We start from the raw sequence: 18,258 nt of genomic DNA, 5'->3' as shown, positions 1-18,258 counted from the left end.
GTGGGATTGCAGACTGGTAAAACCATTCTGGAAATCAGTCTGGAGGTTTCTCAGAAAATTGGACATTGAACTGCCTGAGGATCCAGCTATACCTCTCTTGGGCATATACCCAAAAGATGCCTCAACATATAAAAGAGACATGTGCTCCACTATGTTCATCGCAGCCTTATTTATAATAGCCAGAAACTGGAAAGAACCCAGATGCCCTTCAACAGAGCAATGGATACAGAAAATGTGGTACATCTACACAACGGAATATTACTCAGCTATCAAAAACAACGACTTTATGAAATTCGTAGGCAAATGGTTGGAACTGGAAAATATCATCCTGAGTGAGCTAACCCAATCACAGAAAGACATACATGGTATGCACTCATTGATAAGTGGCTATTAGCCCAAATGCTTGAATTACCCTAGATGCCTAGAGCAAATGAAACTCAAGACGGATGATCAAAATGTGAATGCTTCACTCCTTCTTTAAAAGGGGAACAAGAATACCCTTGGCAGGGAAGGGAGAGGCAAAGATTAAAACAGAGACTGAAGGAACACCCATTCAGAGCCTGCCCCACATGTGGCCCATACATATACAGCCACCCAATTAGACAAGATGGATGAAGCAAAGAAGTGCAGACCGACAGGAGCCGGATGTAGATCGCTCCTGAGAGACACAGCCAGAATACAGCAAATACAGAGGCGAATGCCAGCAGCAAACCACTGAACTGAGAATAGGACCCCCGTTGAAGGAATCAGAGAAAGAACTGGAAGAGCTTGAAGGGGCTCGAGACCCCACATGTACAACAATACTAAGCAACCAGAGCTTCCAGGGACTAAGCCACTACCTAAAGACTATACATGGACTGACCCTGGACTCTGACCCCATAGGTAGCAATGAATATCCTAGTAAGAGCACCAGTGCAAGGGGAAGCCCTGTGTCCTGCTAAGACTGAACCCCCAGAGAACTAGACTGTGGGGGGGGAGGGCGGCAATGGGGGGAGGGTTGGGAGGGGAACACCCATAAGGAAGGGGAGGGGGGAGGGGGATGTTTGCCCGGAAACCGGGAAAGGGAATAACACTCGAAATGTATATAAGAAATACTCAAGTTAATAAAAAAAAAAAAAGAAGCAAGTTGTGGAGAAAAGGGTTTATTCACCTTACACTTCCACATTGCTATTCATCACCAAAGGAAGTCAGAACTGGAATTCACACAGAGTACTTCCAAATGTATTTATATATTTTTCATGTGAGTGTGTGTGTGTGAGTGTGTGTGTGTGTGTGTGTGTGTGTGTGTGAGAGAGAGAGAGAGAGAGGGGGGGGTGGACTGACTTTGGAGGTCATACAAGATGGAATTATCTGAGGATAAAGTTACAGGCAACTATGGGCATAATGATAGTGATAATAGTAGTAACAGTAATAATAATATGATTCTGGGAACATAATCCTGTCATCTTTAATAGCAGCAATTGCTCATAAGTGTTTATCCATTTCTTTAACCACTTCACTTGCAAGGTTCAAAGGAAGAACTAGAAAGTTTGACTTGTCCGCTACAAAGCCTTAACAATACTTGCAAATGTAGACATGTGTTGGATGTATTTATTTTACATAGGTTTTAACTGTAAATGTCAAGACTTGTTTTTTTTAAGCAGTATATTTTTATATTTATGTTAAGTGCACACCAGTGAAAACTAGCACCAATGGACGATTGCAGCATTATTTGCCATAACATTTGAATCAGTTTTTCTTTATTTTTTATTAATTCTTTAATTTTTTTACAGTCCAGACTTTATCCCCTTCCGAGTCCACCCTGAAACTGTTTAATATACCATACCTCTCTCCCCTCTGTCTCCAAGAGGATGTCCCCACCCCCACCCTCAACTCACCAGACAATTCAGTTTTTCTTAATTTTACTGTTTCTCATGAGAACTTGCTAAATAATATATTCCGATATCCACATAATAGTTCATTATATAATATTGAAAGGCTTCTCTCTGAAATACAGCCTCACTTCACATTTCACCATAGTTCTTTTTTCGTTTAAATAAAATATTTCAGAAAGGCATGAAGAGACACACCTCTAGTTACTGGATTTTGAAGGTTGATACAGGAAGATCCTGTATGTACGAGAACCATAGAACATGTCATAAATTTCAGAACAGCAATGAAACTGATATAATGACACTATATACTCACGCTAAACCATTAAGTTAAATTAAAATGAAAAAAAAATATTTCTTCACTTTCCTGTGAATTTCAACAAGACAGCTTAAACAAGACCAATGTAATAAAAATGTCGTTGCTATGGCAACATGGATGGGCAGTATTTTCCATGATGTCACCTTAGATAAAGAACTACAGGCATTCAATGACTGCTTTGATAGCAAGAATTAGGATTTCTGTGTTTTGCTTTGATTTAAGGAAAAGTTCTCTTATAAGTTCTTCACCCCAAGACTCTTTGCCTGAGACTTTTTGGCTTTTGTCTATATGTGTGTGTATATGTGTAAGTGTACACATATGTGTAACAATAATAATTAAAGAGGTCATGAATTTGAGAGGCAGTATGAGATCAGAGGAGTTGAGGTTGGAGAGAGGGATGAAAATAATGTTAATATAGCAATTCCATATAAAATTTGTAAAAAGAATAACATTTTTATTTAAAATTAAAATTATGTAAAAATTGACAGTAATCTAAGCATAATTAATTATATGAATAAAATATTTAAAAATAATGTCAAACATTACATCATAAACCCTCTGATGTCCTCAGCACTCAAAGTATCAATTCATCTTCATGTTTTCTTCACTGTGTAATAATCCTTGAGTTAGGACCTCCCATCATGCTAGATTGTCAACTCTATGGTGGCAGAGATAATGTGATAGGCAAAGATAAAAATGTTGGCTATAACGTGTGTCTTTACAATGTACTTTAAAATATGATAGAAACCCTCTAAATGTAAAGAAATTGAGTTTCTCTGGTACTCAGTATTACATTTATTTTGGTGTTCAGTTTTCATAGAAGATATTTTTAAAAAGTAATATGCAGTGGAGAATTTACAGAGGTTAAATCTCTACATTTGTAAATTTTCGATGGCCCTTTCCTTGTTCTTTTTCTGTGATTCCAGGGCTGCATGTGTATTTTCCCTGTGGGCTTATCTAGACTCTGAGGAAAAGTTTTTTTTTTTTAAAAAACAAATTCAGATTTCCAGAACTATCACATATATACTCCAAACATGAAGAGATAAACTGCCTTTCTTGACATAGCCCTGAAAATATTTACCCTTCTTTCTGTCACATTTTCTTAGTTAGAGTAAACTCAACTCCCATATTGATGAGACATTGGAAAGCGCATTTAAAAAACTCGTGGATGAAGCCGTATTTTTGCATCCATCTACTATAAATATGACTTCACTGTAAAACATGTTACTGTATCAATCTCTATTCCTTTTCTCATTTTTCCCATCCTATCACTTAAAGTCTCATCTTGTTATTGTGTAAGTAAGAAGTCCAAAAGTCTTTTTCTAAATTAGAGCCAAATAGTTAGGACACCTTATTCCATAAGGTTTTGTTTTGGTCATTTGTTTAGCATTACTATTATTCAGAAGACTTTGTAATGGAAAGGATCAATTATTAGGCTCCATCCCCACCACTGTTTTCTATGAAAATTATGTTTTGACCATGATAGTCTCTTTAGTAAAATGTGGAAAATGGGAAGACACAATCTTGAGAGCTCACTATGTATCTGAAATCCAGTTTCTCAGAGGCTGGTTTGCTTGTTTGTTTTTTTTTTCTGCTTTATTTTTTACTTTATTAAGGTTTATGTTTTCCTTATGAATATCAATGTCCCATAAAGAGTTTTTATTTCATCATCTGGCTGATATTTTCCATAATTAAATTAGGCTTGAGATGCCTCAATACTTTTATCATACTGCTGGCCTGCTCTCAAATTTTATAGATTTCTTACTCATCGCCGTTCCTTTGAAGAACAAACTATAGATTCTTCCATGAAGGGGTCTTGAAATCGACCTCAGAAATGGACAAAATCTTGAGGCAGCTAGGCTTTACCGGTAGTGAGAGTGTTGCTCCCCCAGTAAGAAGAGAGGTTCACGTGGTTGTCTAGTGCCGAACCGTCAGGCTGAAAAACATACACATAAAGAACGTTACATGGACTCAGTAGGTTATATTAGGGATACACACACACACACACACACACACACACACACACAATTATGCATGTGTGATAAAAATTAACCTAAAAGGAGACCAGGGTTTTGAAGAAGAGGACGGATACTATAGAAGAAGGTTTAGAAGGGGGAAAGGGAAGGGAGAGATGTTGCAATTGGACGAAATAACTTTGAAAATGTGGATTTTTTTTAATGCAGTGTTACGTTATAGCCGGCTGCTACAAAGAATCATTCCCTAATTCTTTTAAAGACTGCTATAATTCCCATTACTTAAAGTAAATGATGTTGAAGGCATGTGATTGAAGAACTCATCCATGTGGAAGTGTCTCAGTAGCTTCATTTAGTCTTTCTAAAAGTCTTGAACTAAGGATTTTACATCGAGACTCTGGCTGTGATCTTTCAGTTGAGGCTATTGCATTCTTTGAGATTCTTAGTCTGCTGAAAGCTTATGCAGAGCTTTTGTTCCGGCACCAACATTCCACTTCAGCGCAGAAGAATAACTCACACTCCAGTCTCTCCCACTATGTTTGTTTTGTTCTGAAAATCGTTTGGATAGTACTCACAATATCCTTCCAAGACTTCTAGTTTGTAAGATCTTTAGGCTATTACATTCATTTTCTTTTCTCCATTTTAGGAAATGTAAGCGTTTGGTGACATTTTCTGACATAATGTGGGTCTCCTATTCTATTCTATTCTATTCTATTCTATTCTATTCTATTCTATTCTATTCTATTCTATTCTATTCTATTCTATTCTATTCTATTCTATTCTATTCTATTCTAAAAGCATTTCTAACTCTGCTTTCTTCCTTGGCTGTCAATAGTCTCAAAGCACTCTCACTCCTGCCCATGATCCAAGTCCTACCTGTTTCTATTAGCAATTTTCTCAAGGTCCTTTCAATTTCCTTGGAACACTTTGTCCTAAAGCCACATTTTTTAATTGTTCTGAATATGCAAAAAAGTACTTCTATATCATTGGCTTAGATCTAAGCATGAGATCCACTTTCTGGCCAATGGACATAAGTAGATACATGCTTCTGTTTTCTTCTTGCCTTTCACTTTCTACTTCATTAGAGGGAAAAATAAAGAATACATAAGACTAAATAAATTCTGAATATTTTAATGCAAAAATTAACTAAAAGAATCTACATTCTGAAATACAATTAAATCAAAAGGAAGGAAACAGTTAATGAACATAGATTTATAATGGTATGCTTAAGCCATGTTATGAATCTTCTCCAACTACAGAAAAATTAGATACGTCAATAAGCCTTGTTGGGAAGCTTAATCTCTCATATTCTACATTTCTTGATATGTTCACATCTCTTTTGTTTTGTCTGTAAAGCAGATAAATGTTCCACACTAACAGGTCTTTTACATGTAGTGAACAAGACGCTTTTGGTTAAAAGCAGTACAAAAGTTATTTGCTGAAAAGTGTATCATTCCTGCCTTCTCTTTTCAAAACTGTATATATTGTAATCACAGGGGGAAAATACTTTGACCTATACATGTAAATATGTTTCATGTTTTTGTAGAATGTTTTTGACTTTACTTAGGATTCCTGTATATTTCATTAACAATATCATTAATTATTTAAAATACATGTTGAGCCAACCTACATATGTTCCAATGGTCTTAGAATAAACTTAGGTTTACATGCGTGAAATAATGTTGAAATTACAGTTTGCAAAATTTCAAAGACGAAGGAGTTAGACCATTAATTAAATTGAACAATTACTTTTGGAAAAAAAATAAAAAGACTAAAAATTTTGAGGTTCCCCTTAGTGTTATGTTGTTTTGTTTGTTTGTTTTTTCTAAAGAGAGAAAGAAAGGCATAGAATTGGACAGGTGTGGAGGTGAGGGATCCAATAGACGATGAGAGAGGGGAAACTGTGATAATATATCTTATGGAACAAAAATGTATTTCCAATAAAAAGAGGAAGAAAGGAAGTTAAAGGAGAAAATAAGATGTATTGTCCATTTTGGAATTCTACTTCACATATCTTCAACTCAGAATTTCACAGATGAATTCACTGGCTATTATATATATGCAATATGTAAGTGTGTCCCAGTTATTTGATATGTTCCTTTATTTCCGCCCTAGACCTTGCTTTTATTGCACTGTGGGATTCAATGTCAGAACCCACAGTGCTTTGCAGCATCCTCATGCTCCCTTGGTATTAAATATATGCACTTTTTTGTTGTCTGTTATCAATTCTATTATATTTAGTGTACACATATATTTAATATTATGTATTCATAATTTAAATTAAATCAGATAAATTTAATACATTGTAATACATTGTATTTCATACACAGTTGCATGAGAGAGCAACACTGGTGAAAACAGTGAATAGGTGTTTTATAATTTTTTAAATTTATTCTCTCAGATATTTCATCTTTACTAGTTTCCCTCCTTCCTTCATTTTCAGTCCTTTCCCCCTCTCCCCTCACCTTTCTTGTCCTGTCCATCTGTTCCTCCTTTGTCCCTTCAGAAAAGGGCAGTCCTCCTGAGGACATAAGTAAACAAACCTTCAAAAATTACAATAAGGCTAGACACTTCCCATCTCCTTAAGACTGGACGAGGCATCCCAGTAGGAGCAAATGATCCCAAAAGCAGGCAAAAGAGTCATAGAGGCTTTAAGATTTTCTCCATTAAATTTGATGTTGGTGATAGGCTTGCTATATATGGCCTTTACTATGTTTAGGTATGTGTCTTGTATCCATGATCACTCTAAGACTTTTATTATGTTGGATATTTTCAAATCCTTTTACAAATCTAATGGGATGATTATAATTTTTTTCTTTCATTTTGACTAGTGGATTACAATGGTGTATTTTTTTTAACTTGAGCCATCACTGTGTCTCTGGGATGAAGCCTACTTGATTATGGTGGATGTCTTTTTGATGTGTTCTTAGATTCTGCTTGTAAGTGTTTTATTGAGTATTTTTGCATCAATGTTCAGGAAAATTGATGTACCATTCTCTTTCTTTCTTGAGTCTTTATATTTTGGGTAATAGGGCAACTGCCACCTCATAAAATGAATTTAGCATTGTTCATTCTGTTTCCGTTTAGTGAAAAATTTAAAGAATATTGGTGTTAGGTGTTCTTGGAAAGTGGGGAGAATCCTTCAGACACTTGATTACTGTTTTGTTCTTGTTGCTTTTTTGTTTGTTTGCTTTTGGGGGGGGTTAGGAGACTTTTAAAGACTGCTTCAATTTCTTTACAGTTTATAGTTTCATTTAGATTCTATATCTGATTTTCATCTAACGTTTGTAAATGGCAAAATTATCCATTTACCAAATAACCATTTCTTTTAGATTTTCCAGTCTTGTGGAATACAGCTTTTGAGGTATGACCTAATGGGTTCTTAGGATTTCTTCTGTGGCTATTGTTATATTCCTAACTTTTTTTCTGAATTTGTTAATTTAGATTCATTCTCTCTCTCTCTCTCTCTCTGTCTCTCTCTCTCTCTCTCAATTTGGATAAGGGCTTGTGTATCTTGTTAATTTTCTAAAAGAACCAAATTTTGTTTCATTAATTCTTTGTGTTGATCTCTTTGTTTCCATTTTATGATTTAAGCACTCAGTTTGGTAATTTCTGCTCGCTACTCCTCTTGGAAGTGTTTGCTTCTTTTAGTTGTAGAAATTTTGTTGTGCTATTATGTTATAAATATGAGATCTCTAATTTCTTTATGAGTGCACTTATTGCTCTGAACTTCTAACTTAGCACTTCTTTAATTGTCACTCATAAGTTTGAATTTTGTGCATTAATTTTTATTGAATTCTAGGAAGGTTTTTTTTTTTCTGCTTTTCTATCTTGACCTAGTAGACATTCTAAACCTGGCATGGCCTCTACGATTCCAGCTACTGTTGTAGCCTCTGGAGTTCTGGGTACTAGTGTGGCCTCTGCTAAAGAGGAGTGTTTGGGGGTTTCTATGTACCAAAGTGGTCTTTGAAGTTCTGGTTACCTCTGTGGCCCATGTGGTTACAGGTACAGGTATGGCATCTGGTAGAGAAAAAGATTTGTTAGCATGGCCTCTCACAGAGGACTGGGCTTCTGCCAGAGTTGTGGGCCAGATGTGCTTATCTATTTTAATGAACTATCTAAAGGAAATTTTTCTGTAGAGTATAAATGAGTACATATTACATAATTCCCATGTTCTTTGAAGCTCCATAAAGGCTAGTTTCCCATGCAATTGCAACTCTCTCCCTAACAAAGTTGATGAATCTTCAATGTTTATTGAAGAAGATAACAACGTTTACTTCAGAAATCTCTCATTGTTATTCTTTTTTTTACATTTTGACAAATGTATATTCACTGATTTGATATTGTTTTCTTTTATCATATTGAAGTATATTGTTGCCTTTATATCTGCTGCGGTCATAGTCATCTCTGCAAATCCTTAACCATTTTTCTCTTTCTAAATATATGTCTGTTTAAAATGTAATCACCTTATGGCTGTACAGTGTACAGTCTTTTCAGACAGGTTTTCCTCATTTCATCCGTGCCTTTAAGATATATTCACATCTTCATTGGTTTGAAGAACCTTCTTTTATAGGTGTAAACAAATCTACCGTATGAATGAAACACAATTTGTTTATATATTCACCCTTTGAAGAACATCTTGCTTGCTTACCCATTTTGATAATTTTAAATGATTTTTTTTATAAAAGTCCGCATCCATTTTTTTTCTTGGAGAAAGACTCCTCCTTTTTAAGGACCAACTGTGTTTTTGTTGTTGTTGTCATCGTCGTTGTTGTTGTTGCTATTTTCTTTTTTTAATTTTCTTCCAGCTCTCCTTTCATTCTTTAACCTCAATATTAGCTATTTACATTTAAATGTTTTGCCAGGTTTTACTTTTGGTGAGTCTACTTGTTAAAACAGCTGCCATAACAACTTGTTTTTAAAAAAGCCTCTGACAGTTGGATTTTCGAATCTGGATGATTTCATTATACAAAACTTCATTGGTTATATTCCTTATTATTCATTGTAAGTATGTTGGTATTCACTTTTATTTCCCTGTCATGTGACAGTTTATTGAAAGGAAATCTTACTTTATCCTCGAAGTCACCTGGTGGAGTTGGTTGTTTTAAAAGTTTCTCTTTCCCATAATAACACATAGTAACCAATCCCTACTGGGAAAAACAGAATCACAGTATAACAGTTGTCATGATGGAAAGATACTCTGAAACAGGAAGAACAATTTATAAAAGTCATACAGTGATTGTCATTTCAGAATTACATCCAGCAATATGTGTAATTTTTACATACTATCTATATAATTTTTCTTATTAGATACCTTTTAAATATTGTATTGGTTCTTTGTGAATTTCATACAACTTCCACTCACCTTCCTATCCTCTCATAACCGCAGTCTATCTTAGCAACATCCCCACAACAGAGAAAAGAAAAATCTCACCGTGGAAGCTCTTCAGTGTAATACTTGGTCCCACCCTTTTGTCCACACTTCTTTGCTTGCATATGTTCCTTGAAAGGACCCATTGGTCTGGTAGGAGGTCTCGGTGCACGCCAGCCAATTAGACTCTCCGGTTCTCACGCCTTCAGATCCAGCTCACCAGCAAGTCCCACAACCAGGGCCACCTCAACCCTGCTGCCCAGGTAATGTTTAGATCCTGTTCTCCAGAGTGTTGCAGCTCATGAAGAACTGGGCTGTTTCTCCCACATTCATGACCACCGAACTAACGCTCCCTCATCCATGCCATGGCATGGGAGATGAGTGATATGACTAGCTCTCCCGTGCTTATAACCCCGGTCTGGATCACGTGCAACTCTTGCAATCTACAGGATCGCTCTCCCTAAGGACTTCCGCTCGTTAGGGGCAAGGTCAGCTCTCTTGTTCTCATGCCTCCAGGGTCATCTCTCTCACGATGCCCTGGCAAGGGGTGGGGCCAGTTCTGCACAGCCCTTAGATGTTATTGTGTTCACAGATACAAGCACAGAGTAGGGATGTCTGGATTTTTGGTAACAGACCCCTGATGCTACAGTGCCACAAACCCATAGTTCTTGGTGACACCAGGACAAGACCCCACCATGGTTCCAAGTGGTATGAAACATTACTCACATCAGAGGGTTCCTCACTACCCTTAAGTCTCCATTTGCGTCTCTCTTTGTTATACTCGCATCCTTCTGTTTTGGTTTCCCTTTCATATCCCCACCATTAATCGGCTACTCTTAGTTATGCCCAGGGTCTTTGAATATCTGGGGTCATCTCAGACACAATATGCTCCTCCAGGCCTGCATAGGACCAGACTGGTGGTCATCTCAAACTAGTTCCCTGTCAGGAACCCATGGGGATGGTGTCTAGCTCCCTCCTTCTTTGGGCCTGAATGGTCCTGTGGAAGGGTCATCTGTCTTGAGCTCATTCCCACCTGGGACCAGGGTTCCACACAGGGTTCTTCTGGTTTCCAGCTTGCTTTCTTCCCTGGGAGTCCATCTTGGCCTGTGTGGCATTAGGCAACCTGGTGGTTGTCTCAGGCTCACTTTTTATCAGAGAGTGTTAGGCTACTAATATTTCCTTATGACAGATCATTATGAGTTCCAGGATGAAAGAATTAGAAGTTAAGAGAGTAATATTTGCTGTCCACACTGGCTATGAGTTGGCAAGATATTAATATGGTGCATAAACTTCAGATTTGTGGGAAAGGAACAGCACAGTGACATCTCTATCAAGGACCTTCTCATTAACATGAACATCCTTAAATATGTTAGGGAGTTTAACTGTCAATCATCAGCATGCTATGAAAATTAATGTACTCACATGACAGCATATAAAAATATCTTTATCACTTGAAGCTGCAGAGCAGATAGATAGTCTTGACAGTCAAGTTCAAGAATAAATTATGAGGTCACATTACTATAAAGTTGTGAAGTGAACAATGTTACTTGATTTCAAATGGATACGTGATTGAATTATAGTGTATTCCTGTGGCAATGATATGTTAGGTGCCTACACCTAAGGATATTAACCTTCAAATCAACTCTTGAAATCTTTAAACCTGGAAAAATGTGTTTCAGTTTTAGTCAGCCTTAACTCAAACATTATTCTGACAGTTAGCTTCCAAAAAAAATATATAAACGAACATTTCTCACATTGGATTAACAGGTTACCTGTCCCAAAGCTTGCCTGAAACCTTAAGGATGAAACACCTCAGAAACACCTTGAGCACTCAAGCATGAACAAAATCAGAAATTTAAGGTATTTTACACTCTGTGAAGATCTCTTTACCACTGGGAGAGGATCAACTGATGAACTGTTCTTATCTCTGTAAAATGAATGGACTCTTCTGAATTTCTTTCAATATTCTCTTTTGGAATTAAAATATAAATAGATCACTTTCTTCTTTCTCTTTCTATTTTCCAACACTTACCATGTGTGACCCCAATCAAATCTCTCAGATTTATGGTCTCTTCCTTAAAAATATGTGTTTTAGTTTTTCAGAACTCTACAAATGAACACTACATCCACATCACTCCAGCTTCTTAAATCTCCAGATAGAATTAGTATCTCACCTTGACAAAATTGTTATGAAGACTCTGAAATTCAAGAAATTTTCAACATAAAAATATTTGTAGGATAGTTTACTTGCATATTTATAGAAAATATAAGATGTTGCTTTAATTCCTTCAGATGATGGGATGATATGAGAGCTATACAAAACTATATAAATATACTTCTTGGGCTCAGCACAGAGCACATCTTTCTTTGTGATAACTATTCCCAGGCTTACATGCTTCTAGCCTTCCTACAATTTAACCTACCAAGTGGACTGATTCAATCTAGCTTCTCTTGGCTTCTGACTGAATTGCTCTACTTGACCTCATACCAACTTTGGAGAGTGGTTCTAATTAGTAACTCCCCATTCTCTGACTTATTCCGATTTACCAATGTTTGGTGTGCAATCTGTCTCATTAGAACTGTCCCAGGCAGAGGGTGGGGCAGTGAGCAGGATGTAAATTAACTAAGTGAAAAACTTGGAGAGTCCTAACTGCTGAGGGGGAGGATGCAGTGTCTGTGATCCAGAACAAAAGAAGGAGGCTCTCTCAGATGGAATGCCAGAGTTCCTGGAGGATCGAATTTATCACAGAATCATCTTACTAAAACTTGTATAACTAGAATTACTCATAGACAGCAAGGTGAGATGAGTATTTAAGACATTTCTCCATCTTCTCCAGTCCCCACTGAAATGAATAGTTGATAAATAATAAATAAACATGTATACATATATATTTATAAATAGTTTTTATGAATATCTATCTATCTATTTATGATTTTTATAAATTTACCTGTCCAGGTAAAATGGCTATACACACACAGCATATACCTACCCTCATACATAGAGAGACTCTCTTTCCTTTGCTATTCTTGTGAGATTTGGGCATATTCTCTTTGACTCGTTCTGCTAAACCTTTTTCTTTTTTCATCACTTTGTCTACTTCTCACATAAACATTAAATTTACCTTGATTTGGGGGGATTAAAGGTGTATACTAATTGTGTGTCTGTATTTTAGCCAGATCATACTATGATCCAGGGCACGTCTGCATTCCAGTTGGTTCACAGAAATCTAGAAGGTCTTTGGATGTGATCCTTTACTGGAACAGCCATTCTGCAGCACAAAATAATCAGTCTACAATATAGGTTTGTTTGTTTGCTTGCTTGCTTGATTTTTATTTGCAATTTACCCTAATAGTAGGAATAACTCAATAGTAAAGATCTCTTTATGGGAAACCATCTTTTCCCTAAAAGTGGGAATAACTCACTATCAGTGAGTTATTCTTCATGGGAGAAAAATTTAAGAGGAGCCGAATTCCTTGTACACAACCAAAACCAATCAAGGTATAAAGTACAAAATCAAAGCTGTTAAAGTTTCCTGAAATATTAATCATAGGAGTTGTTTTGCATATAGAAACTGCAAACATTCTAGGTAGTTCACAATTAACTTTTTTTATTTATACAACTGCAACAGACAACACAAAACAGAAACTATCCACTATATATCACTCATATTTAATCTCAGAAGAGATTGCCTTCTCCACTGGCACAAGGAAATGACAAGATTGACCAATTATTAACAGGAAATGTGCTAGAATCCTTAAAATGTCATTTAAAACATCATGTTTAAATATTTTTTTTCCATTTCTTGGCAACCAGACAGAGAAATCTATGTGGTGTGGTATGTATGTGTGGCAGGTTTATAGGGACTGTTTTATAGAGACAGGTAACAGACAGAACAAGCTAAATACAGATAAAGACAGAAAGAGTCAGAGAATGAGAAGGAGCCAATAGATTATGGCATAATTCCAAAGTTAGTATAAGGCTAAGCAGACCATTTCAATCAAAGGCTGAGAAAGGCTAGTTTGGATCAGTCGGGTTGAAAGACTAAATTGTATAGAAGCTAGAAGTTTTGAAGACTAGGGCTGGGTTAGAAGAGAGAAACGCTCTGAGCTCAGCCCAATATGTATGCTTGCACAGCTTGGGTAAGGCTCTTATATCATCCCATCATCTGAGGAAATAAACACAATATTTACAGCAAGGAATGAAACTGTTACATATATTCAAAAACATTTTTAAGTTTTATTGAATCAATTAACTATTTACTTTAAACAAAATAATTGCTCAGCCTTAAAAATATAGAATGGTATTTTCTCTACGTCAACATAGTTGAGTCATGTAGTCTTGTGGATATGAACATTTAGAAATACTCTACACCTGTTTGCTCAATATATAATGTTTTGAAGTGGGCTTCAAGGAAAATATTCATCAACTTATCAAATTCTGTTATGAACTGCTGTGTAAAATTATAACTATCTGTAGTACAAACCAATTTTAAGAGAATTATGACAAATTATTTAGTAAAGAACAATAACAATCATTAGAAAATGAAAACTAATGATTAAATAATTAGAAAATATGTACTTATTTCCATAAGAACAAATAATAAGTTGGACTTTATTAGTACATCTCTGATGGATGAAATTATTTAATTTATTTTTTAGTATCTTGATTATTTATCAAGTGGTTTTATTTTCTTTGATTGGGAAAAATGTGATTAATAATAAAACTTTTTCATTGTAAACTAGTAATTAAATTGTCACATCAGAAATTATTATCATAGAAGAAACATATAATGACCAATAAACAAGAAGCTAAGATAAAAATCTAAATTATCAAAGAAAATAATTACATGTTTTGAACATTTATTGTTTTAAAGTACTGTGGTAAAATAGTGTTTCTTTGTACATGTTATATGACATGAAATACTCTAGTATCCAGTAAACTGAAAAGAAATGTTACGTCAATTCTAATATTTTTCCATAGTAATTTTATTTTGTAGTTTTTATTTACTATTTAATTACATAAAACACATTGGATAATTATAAATAAGACAAATAATTATGAAGATAAAATGTACTATTAAGGGAATGGCTCAACAATAAAGAATACTTGGTAATCCTGAAGAGGACATGGATCTGGTTCCCATCACCCACATCACACAGCTCACAAATAACAAGAACCCAGGTTGCACAGGATCTGATGCCCTCGCCAGTCTCTAGGGCATATGTGTGCACTTCGTACACATATGGACTGGCAAGCATGAACACATAACCATAAAAAATTATTGAAATGTACTCATAAGATAAAAATTCATTTTTTACATAATTGTTTAAATATGAAAATATTTAGGAACAAAGATTATTAAATCAAAAACAAGTACCAAGAATTCAATTCAAATTAATAAATTTCTGCAATATATTTGCATCATATGTTATTATTATTATTATTATTATTAATTTTTTATAAACAAGGGCAGACTTAAAAAATACATTGAACTGGTAAGTCCAACCAACGTTCTACAGCTCTCTGGACCCAAAGCAATACTGTTACTTACATAATGTGGGGTTTACTCAAAGGCAAAGGCAAGGATCATATTAATCTCAGACAATATGATGGAAAACAAGGAAAGGGAAGACAAAAATAGGAAAACAGAAAAGAAAACATCTCTAAAATAGATTATGCATTGGTCATGGGGATTTCTATTACAGGGAAACTGTCTTGTGTAATAGCATTGGAATCAATAACCCTGAATGCATCGTCTTGGGAGGAATATTGGATGATTTTCAAGCACCCTTTGTTATAAAACAGAAGCAACAATGTAAAATCATGCCTATTAAGAACCCTACCGAACAAATATTTCACTGTAAAATGGTCAAAATATGTCAAACTGTGGCATTTATAATATCCTCAGTTCATCCAAAGTGCACAATATGTTTTATTATAATGTAAACTAATATCAATGTCCTTGCATTTTCATTTCCATGTTTTCAGAATGATCTTTATGTATAGGTATTATTTACTTTTATTAAGTAATGTAATGAAAATATAAATATGAAAAACTTACTACATTTGCCCTGAGAACAAAATCTCATAAGCATGACATATAAGCATTGAATGGTGTTCTGACTATACAGTCTATATTTATATAGGATACTCAAAGGAAACATCACTCTTCTATGCATTCTTATAGAGAGAATGATACTATATTACCTTCATTTTCAAGATAGACTACAGCAGAAAATTGCCCAAATTAATATGCAACCTGCATTGTGTATTCATAATTCAAATGTAACTCTAACACTCTCAGAAACCATTATTCAAGTTCCTCCCTGCATCACTATCAAGATGGCCATTATCTTAAATAAATGTGAACACATTATAAAACACTACAAATTGTCTTAATTTCGAAACATAATCACTATGCCTCATCATGATAAATTTGGTCAACTTTGTGAACACAGGTGATAATTCACATACAATGAACAGCATAAATGTACATTTCAGTTTTTCTTTATTCGTATATAATGAATAATGGTATTATGTAATTTGCAAATGATGGATTAATATTCATCCTGATAGTCATACAAGCTATATTTAGAAAATCGAAGAACACATTATTTCATTGCAGTGCACAATGCAGGTTTTAAAAGAGTCAAGAAGGAATTCATACTTGCAGGAGATGATATTTGGAAGATATGATATTGGGGGGAGAAAAGAAGCATAGGAGAGAATGGAGGAGGAGACCAGAAATGAGGGTTCAGTATGATTGAAGGACACATGTATATCTACGTGATCATATCATAATAGCTTACAATAAAAAGTAATATATGTCTAAATAAAAATTCCAAAAAACTAGAAAAATGGAAGTTATTGAACTAAAATATAAGTTCTGGAAAAAGGAAGGTGTATGAGAGTTCAATTTATTAAAAAACAGTGCAAAAAAAACCACAAATAATTAAAAGTTTGTATTTAAATTTTGTAGGAGCATTAAGATTCATGAATCTTTAACAGGGAAATTCTTGTTACTATTTTAGTACATCTGAAATTCTTTTATAATATTTAATATGAATCTGATCTTCATTAGGATGTTGTGATTTTTGTGAAATGACTTATTAAGATTCAGTCACGATTTGGTCTTCATAGGATAATAATTTCAACTGTTAAGTTAAACTTCTGTTAAAAATTAATACTCCACTTAAAATGACATACCTGGTAATTTCTGAATCTTGCATAAGCTGTAAGCAATTATACCCTTGGTGATATCTTTCTGTGTTAGAAATATAAGAGCTCAACAGCTTCTTTACATCACTCTTAATAGATTTAATCTTTGATTAAATCATTAAATTTTGTCCTCTAAATTTACTATGGAAAATTGGTGCTACTTCATGATTTTTTTACACAAAATTTCCTTCTGTTAGAGCCATTTGCACCTGATATTTTTGAAGAAAAATGCAAAATTGTTGAATGGATAGTAAACCCAAATAATTTGGCAAAGGAAAAATGTCTGCTACTTGTTGAAAGTTTTGCTATTTTTAAAAATGAGTTGATGGATCTGAAAATTCCAATGTTCTTCAGAGTAAAATTCCTACTATTAAGGCACACTGTGTTAAATAAACTTCTCTTTATTCCCAGTCATCCAAAACACCAGTCCTTCACAATTGTTTACAAATCTTAAAACTACTGCAAGGTGGAGTGAAAACATCACATGAGTTTCTTTAAGATATTAACTTTAGGAGTGATAGGGATTAAACAATAAAAGATCTGTTCTAGCTACTCAATGTTTGCAATTTCCAGCTTTTTCTTTTCTAATATTACAAATGCTTAGGGAGAGCTGATCTCTAGGTGAAGCATTGTTAAAGTCGATACTTTTGAAAAAGAAAAATATCCAAGCTTCATAAGGTTAAATTTTTCTTTCTTTACTGTTTTATTTTCTGAATTTCAAAAGGTTATATTTTGCCATGGTAAAGTCATCTTCCCAGCTGATCAATACTCATTCAATAAGTAAAGAACTGTAGCTGAAAAAAGAATTGTGGCCAAATCCCTTACTCTTCCTTAAGTGATTAAAAAATCAATGTTACCAATGGACAGTTAAGCAAAACCTGAATGCTCGAACAGACAGAAAAGATCAAAGCAGCACTCTACTAATAAAGGTAACCTAGATCAACTCTTGCTTGATCTGGTCTTTTATGGTTTGCACACATTCTTTCACTTTGCATATTCTAATGATATTTGAAACCACTCACAAATTTCTACAAGACACTGAAAGAAAAAAAAAGTAGTTAAAGAAAAATAATTCAATATTGGACTATCCTGTTTTTTAAACAATTTTAAGAAAAAATCAAAATACACTTTTGGATCTATCATTATGAATTATACTGATAAGAACAGATACTACACTTGATCTTAGCCAAAAGGCCGAGAAGCGATTCATTATGAATTATAAACCAGATCTTTTTTATTTAATGTAAAATTATCTTAGTGTATACAATAGATACTCAAATGAATAAAAATATGTTGGGACAATATTTTGATGCAGATTTTGCCACCAACAGTACATGAGGATGAATATGATTCTGTGAGTACAAAGAGATTTTAGTATCCATATTTTTGTCAGTAAAGGATACAAAAGATAAAGATTCATTTCAAAATAGCATGTTTAAAGTATTTGAAGTATTAGCATCTTAGGCTCAAAAAACTATAAACAGCTGATTGTTTAGAAGTAAATG

At 34.5% G+C, this 18,258-nt stretch overlaps 1 pseudogene; it reads right to left on the bottom strand.

Moving 5' to 3' along the window:
• Positions 1-17,832: 17,832 nt before the first annotated feature.
• On the bottom strand, positions 17,833-17,959 carry LOC120097278 (U2 spliceosomal RNA; annotated as a pseudogene).
• Between the last annotated feature and the right edge of the window lie 299 nt (positions 17,960-18,258).

The sequence above is a fragment of the Rattus norvegicus genome, chromosome 15, assembly GCF_036323735.1.
Source record: "Rattus norvegicus strain BN/NHsdMcwi chromosome 15, GRCr8, whole genome shotgun sequence".
NCBI classification, from domain to species: domain Eukaryota; kingdom Metazoa; phylum Chordata; class Mammalia; order Rodentia; family Muridae; genus Rattus; species Rattus norvegicus.
Note: the sequence above shows the minus strand (reverse complement) of the source record. Positions and strands in the feature narration are given on the sequence as shown.